Here is a 5,837-nt window from a genome sequence, read left to right as displayed (position 1 = left end):
TCTTGTAGAGGTGATGACTCCGTTTATTCCCACAGAGGGCCCACCAGGTGTAGATGGACCTGACCAGGATCGGAGGACAGAACACGTCGCTCCTGTGTCTACTAAGAAGTCTATCAGGAATCGTCCTACTTCTAATGTGTTTATTGGGTTTTCATCAGCCTGGTCAAAGATTTGTAACATAGTGGTGGTGGAGTCTTCCTGTGGGCATCCTATGCTTGATGAGGATTGCCTCCCCATTGTATGGGGTACTTTGGGGCGGGGTGGTTTTAATTGTGAGCTGAATGTGGCTGCATTGGCGTGCTATGTATCCTGTGTTCTCCTTTGTGTTTCTGCATTTCCCTCTGAATTTTGTGTTTCTGGTAGGGAAGGGCTGCTGGACGCTGGAATGGAGCTGCTGCATTCTCACTATTGCTCTTCTCCTTTCTTTCTTTGGGAACTGACAATCATTAGCCAAATAGCAATCAAAGTTATGCAGAGCAGGAGTTTATGAAGTATAATGTGATTTACAAACTCAACAGGAGTTTTCCCTGGAATATTATAAGGAATATCCTCATCACTAGGTGACATGGCTGTGGGTTTTTGTTTGTCTGATTTTAATGTGTTTCTTTACATGTTTTTTATGTGGATCTGGGAGCTGTTCCACCTTTGTGGAATTCCCCTTTACCTTGGGTATTCCCCATAGTATAAATTACAGTATAAATATTAGACGGTTGAACACAGTCATTGTTAGTTCAGCAGGTAGCAGTGCTGACGTCCTGTTCCCAGGACCGCGTACCAAAATGCAGCTTAGGTCACGTTACTGCTTGCCCGAGGCAACCACAGCAGTGAGCATTGACTTGGCAACCAGATTAGTACACAAACTTATCTTATATACAATATTTCTTATACTTCTATATCATGCAACCGAATTCTTATACTCTATACATTAAACAGAAGCCACGAGTGTGCACATTCAATAAAAGATTTCCCAAATCTTCCTAAGGACCCAGTCCTTCTATGAGGGAGTCTACACTACCACAGTGCTTAGGTTCATAAGATATCTACAGGGGAGGGCAGAGGTAGAAAAGAAAATTTCTTCTTACCCGATCCTGGTCCTTTTAAGGTAGGTAGATATCCCACTTCTGACGGCAAACTGTTAATGCGATCCCCTATTGATCCCCGATCAGCTGACTTCTCTCTAATAGCTTCTGTTTACAACTATGCTACGGGAGAGAACGTAACACACGCAGCTCAAGCATGTGGTTAGATCATTCTCAAAACTTTATTGTTTGCACACAGCTTATATACAAGTTCAAAGGTATGATCACATGACTACAACTAGCAGACATAACAAATGTCCTTGTGGTTCTCTTAGAACAGGATATCCATGTCAGGAAAACAGATAAATGGCTGAAGGGAGGAAAGGGAGAGCTTCAACGCAAAATGGGGGGAGCGGACGTTAGTTTACTGATAAGAAAAGTACAACTAGTTTCAACATAATTCAATCATCTACAAACATAACAAAAGTACAAAAATAATTAACTACAAGAATCAGCAAAATTCCTCAGCTCCTTAGAGGTCCAACATCAAGAGCCTGCCTCCAAGGCCCAACACCTGGAGACTTCCTCTGAAGTCTAACATTCTAAATATGCCTCTAAGGTCCAATATTCTGATTATTCTTCTAAGGTCGACCACCCTAAATTTTCTTCTAAGGTCCAACATCAAGAGTCTGCCTCTGAGGTCCAACAGCCGAGTCTCCTGCTGAAATCCAAAGTCTTCTTCTGAAGTACAACACCCTGAGTCAACATTTACAGTCTAGCAGCTTGCATGCTCCTCTGTCTACCTCTGAAGCCCCAAAGAATCTCTCTGAGGTCTGGCACCCTGAATTTTACTTTAAAACCCAGAAGCCAGGGTCCCTGTGTTTTGTTTTGAGGGAAGTCTCTCCTGAACCTAAAATTGTCCACAACATTTACCCAAGGTGTCAGGATCTGAACCCAGTGATGCTTCGGGGTCTGGCTGCAGCTCTAGCTACTGCGCCACTTGAGGGTTTGCCTTTTGCGCTCTGTTGGATTCCTTGGATAAAGATACATTAATACTCCAGGCCCCTCCCATGAACTTCCTATTTAAGCCATGTCTCTGAACTTCCTGTTGCCAGATTATTGTGCTCTGGCAATATCTTGCTCTTCCTGCTACTGTTACATTGCAATCTCCAAACTGCTACCTGTGTACCGACCCTTGGCTGCTGTTTAAATGACTACTCTTCCTGGCACTCCGTCTCCAACTTACACCATTGGCTACCAACCTCGGCTTGTGGTTTGACTACGTTTGTGTTTTCTCATCTGCTACCCCTGCTTGTGCATAGATCCTGGACTGCTTCCGCCTGTGTCTGCTTGCTGTTTCAGCCACTGGACTCTGAGCCTGACCTCTGATCGTTACAGAATATTCTGGCCTAAAACATGGAGTCTGCTGTTGCAGCTGCTGTGGCCCCCTTCAGGCAGCAAATTGCAGAGTTGCAAGTTTGGTGTTACCTACCAAGAAAAGTTTTCTGAACTACAAAATGTGGTAAGAAGTCAACAAGAAGAGATCAATAGTTTGCAGAGGCAACTATAGAAATTGCGTTCCAGAGACACAGACTCCAACGTACGTATGCCTCTACCTCTCAAATTCAACAGTGATCGCAGACAATACAGAGGTTTTCTCAACCAAAGTCGTTTTTATTTACAGATACAATCTTCTGCATTTACCTATGAGCGAAAAAAAGTATTGCTTATAATTAACCTCCTGACTGAGGAATCCCTAGCTTGGGCATCCCCTTATGTGGAACAGGACAGTGACTTTTTAAATGATCTTGGTGAATTTATAACTGCTATGAACCAAGTGTTTGATGTTCCTAACTGCTGTGCTACGGCGGAAGCTAAGCTGCACATCCTGCGTCAGGGAAAACGCTCTGTTGCGAAATATACAGCTGTGTTTTGACGTTGGATCGCCAATACCACATGGAACCAAGCAAACTCTCTGAACAGGTTAAAGATGATCTCGCCAGAGTAAACACCCCTAATGATCTTGAGGCTTTCATCCAGTTATGTATTCGTATTGATCAGAGACTTACTGAAAGAAGGAAGGGGAGACTAAGGTGGCTTGGAAATAATGGTGGCGGGCGTTTTTCCTTTAGTCTACCTGCACAGAGGGGCCCTAAAGTTTTTTCTGACCCTGACACTCCTGAACCAATGCAGATTGATACAATTAGGAAATCCATTTCCACTCAAGAGAAAGAGAGACGTTGTTCTGGGAACTTATGTCTTTACTGCGGGGCTCCTGGACATTATGCAGTTAACTGCCCAAACAAATTAAAGAGAACCATTGCTGTCACTGATCCCAAAGGGTCTGAACACATAAATTCTTTTGCTCAGTCTGTCTCACTGGTAAGTCACGATGGAAGTACAATTTCTTCTCAATCCTCGCACTTCGTCGTCCCTATTCAACTCTTCTTTGAAGGTTGTGACCTTACTTGCTCCGCTCTGTTAGACTCTGGAGCAGGGGAAAATTTATGGACATTGAGTTAGCTCAAACCCACAATATTGAAATGAGAAACAAAATAGCACCAATTGATATGTAAACGGTTGATGGCTCACCTTTATCTTCAGGGCCTAAAACGCATGAGACTGTTCCCCTTTGAGCTTCAGATTGAATCAGACCACCGGGAGATCATCAGCTTTCAGCTAATTGCATCACCTAAGTTTCCAATCATTTTGGGCATTCCTTGGTTTGCTGCCCATAATCCCTCTATCAACTGGGGAGCACGGACAATAACTTTTGTGTCTGATTTCTGTACAAAAAAACATTGCCTACCAGGACACCTGGTAAAGTTAAAGTAGCACATCCTCTGCAATATAACAAGCTGCCTTCACATATTGTCAATTTCAGGATGTCTGTGACAGGAAAAATGCTGACCAGTTGCCTCCACTTTGCCCTTATGACTGTCCCATAGGGTTGCTACCTGGGGCTGAAATACTTTTTATTTGCATTTATTCTCTGTCCGAGCCAGAATTGAAGGTCCTAAAGGAGCACTTGGATGAGAATTTAGAAAAAGGTTTTATCAAGCCCTCGAGCTCTCCAGCAGGGGCAGCCTTGTTCTTGGTTGAAAAGAAAGACTCTACACTGCGTCCATGTATTGACTACAGGGAATTAAATAGGATTACAGTTAGGAACTGGTATCCTCTACCCTTAATCCCTGAACTACTTGAAAGTCTTCGTTCAGCTAAAATATTCACCAAATTAGACCTAAGAGGTGCCTACAACCTCATCAGGTTTCGTGAAGGAGATGAATGGAAGATGAAAGTAAGTCTCCAACTTACACCATTGGCTACCAACCTCGGCTTGTGCTTTGACTACGTTTGTGTTTTCTACTTATCTACTATAGATCCAGGACTGCTTACGCCTGTGTCTGCTAGCTGTTTCAGCCACTGGACTCTGAGCCTGACCCGTGATCGCTACACAAGGCTGTCAGTACCAAGTTCATTTGAGTTTTTTTCCATGCCAAGGTCATTTCAGAACTTGTGAATGCTACACATGGCCAAGACTACATCTGTGCCATGCCCACCAAGACTTTGCTAGTAACTCTGCCATACTTACTTTAACCCTGTTTGTGCCAACCAATTTGAGAAATCCCCCTGCACTGATCTAGTACAATCTGGAATTGTAGCCCTAAGAATGCCCATGCTGAAGTGAGCTCCGATCTTGCCTAGAACCTAGTGTGTCCTAGTAATGGAGACGTCCTAGGCCGGGTTTTGAGGGGTTCTTAGTGGATCTTCTGTCCACCTAAGGAAATCGCTCAGATTCAAGGTTTTTCAGAGATCTTCACACTCTTCTGTGAATCTTTAGGTGATTTGGTTTTACCAATCAGGCTCTGTTACTGCTTTGTTGGGCTCCACTCATTGGCTGCTGACTTTGGTGGACTGTAATTGTTTCAGTTCTTAGGAGTTCACCTGCACCATTTTTCTGTCAATAGGTAGACGTGCAATCAATCTTTAGCCATGGGGTAACTCTAATATTTAGTGATTTGTAGAGGCTGTTTTCCTGGACCATTCATGTATTTGGTGAGGGACAGTTCTGTGGGTGGTTGGGGGCTTCCCTCCGGAGGGGGGGGGGCATAAAAAGGGGCAGCAAAGGTCATCCTCTACTATTTGTAGCTTACTATAGCATGTTTTGTTCCAGGTATGGGAGGTGCAGGTATTACCCAACTTTAGGTACTGGTCACCTTCATGGCCAACCCCTTTCCAGTCTGTTCATCATACTCAGACCAACCAGGTGAAATGATTGGCCATGCAAAGAGCATGGTACGGGGGCAAGTGGATGGGGTGAATGAAGGGTTACTGGTATGATAACAGATTACTCTGATGAACCCCTCAGCCATGGGGCGCCATCATCCCAGAAGTAGAATGAAGGAAATGTTCAGAGGAGGAGCTACACATTGCTGTACCTGGAAAGTGATCACCCATGAGGCAACCACTGGATAAATCCAATGTATTAATGTATCTTCTCTAATGAGTGGCCCCCATGTGTCCTGCCTAATATGATTACCACCACCCCATGGTCCCTAACATGTCTTATCCTTCAATAAATATATTAGTAGAAACTGAACTGATTAGCCTGGCATTTATATACACAGAAAACATAGAAATTACACCCAACATACAGGACACGCCCATTAATACCGTGAAAACATCTGTATTTTAACAAATCATAAATTGTATCTTTGTCATCAGCCATCCTTAGGATTGGGCTATTTACCCATCTTCCTCAGCCAATGGCAGACACCTCCAGATCCAATGATAGCACCTAGGGATCTCTTTAGGAGT

The 5,837-nt window shown here is 43.8% G+C and overlaps 2 protein-coding genes and 1 long non-coding RNA gene across 3 annotated transcripts in view; 1 reads left to right on the top strand and 2 right to left on the bottom strand.

The window, feature by feature from the left end:
* LOC140338964 (uncharacterized) overlaps positions 1 to 5,837 on the bottom strand; it is a gene marked incomplete in the record, with an annotated part of 329,302 nt that overhangs the window by 227,638 nt on the left and 95,827 nt on the right.
* The window catches only part of LOC140339145 (uncharacterized), a 37,816-nt gene that overhangs the window by 4,460 nt on the left and 27,519 nt on the right, over positions 1 to 5,837 (bottom strand). The window lies entirely within an intron of this gene.
* Positions 1,993 to 5,619, top strand: LOC140339179 (uncharacterized). Its single transcript, XR_011922400.1, has 2 exons — positions 1,993 to 4,317; positions 4,400 to 5,619. It is a non-coding gene; the product is annotated as an uncharacterized lncRNA (long non-coding RNA).

This window comes from Pyxicephalus adspersus, chromosome 10 (genome assembly GCF_032062135.1).
Source record: "Pyxicephalus adspersus chromosome 10, UCB_Pads_2.0, whole genome shotgun sequence".
Lineage (NCBI taxonomy): Eukaryota > Metazoa > Chordata > Amphibia > Anura > Pyxicephalidae > Pyxicephalus > Pyxicephalus adspersus.
Note: the sequence above shows the minus strand (reverse complement) of the source record. Positions and strands in the feature narration are given on the sequence as shown.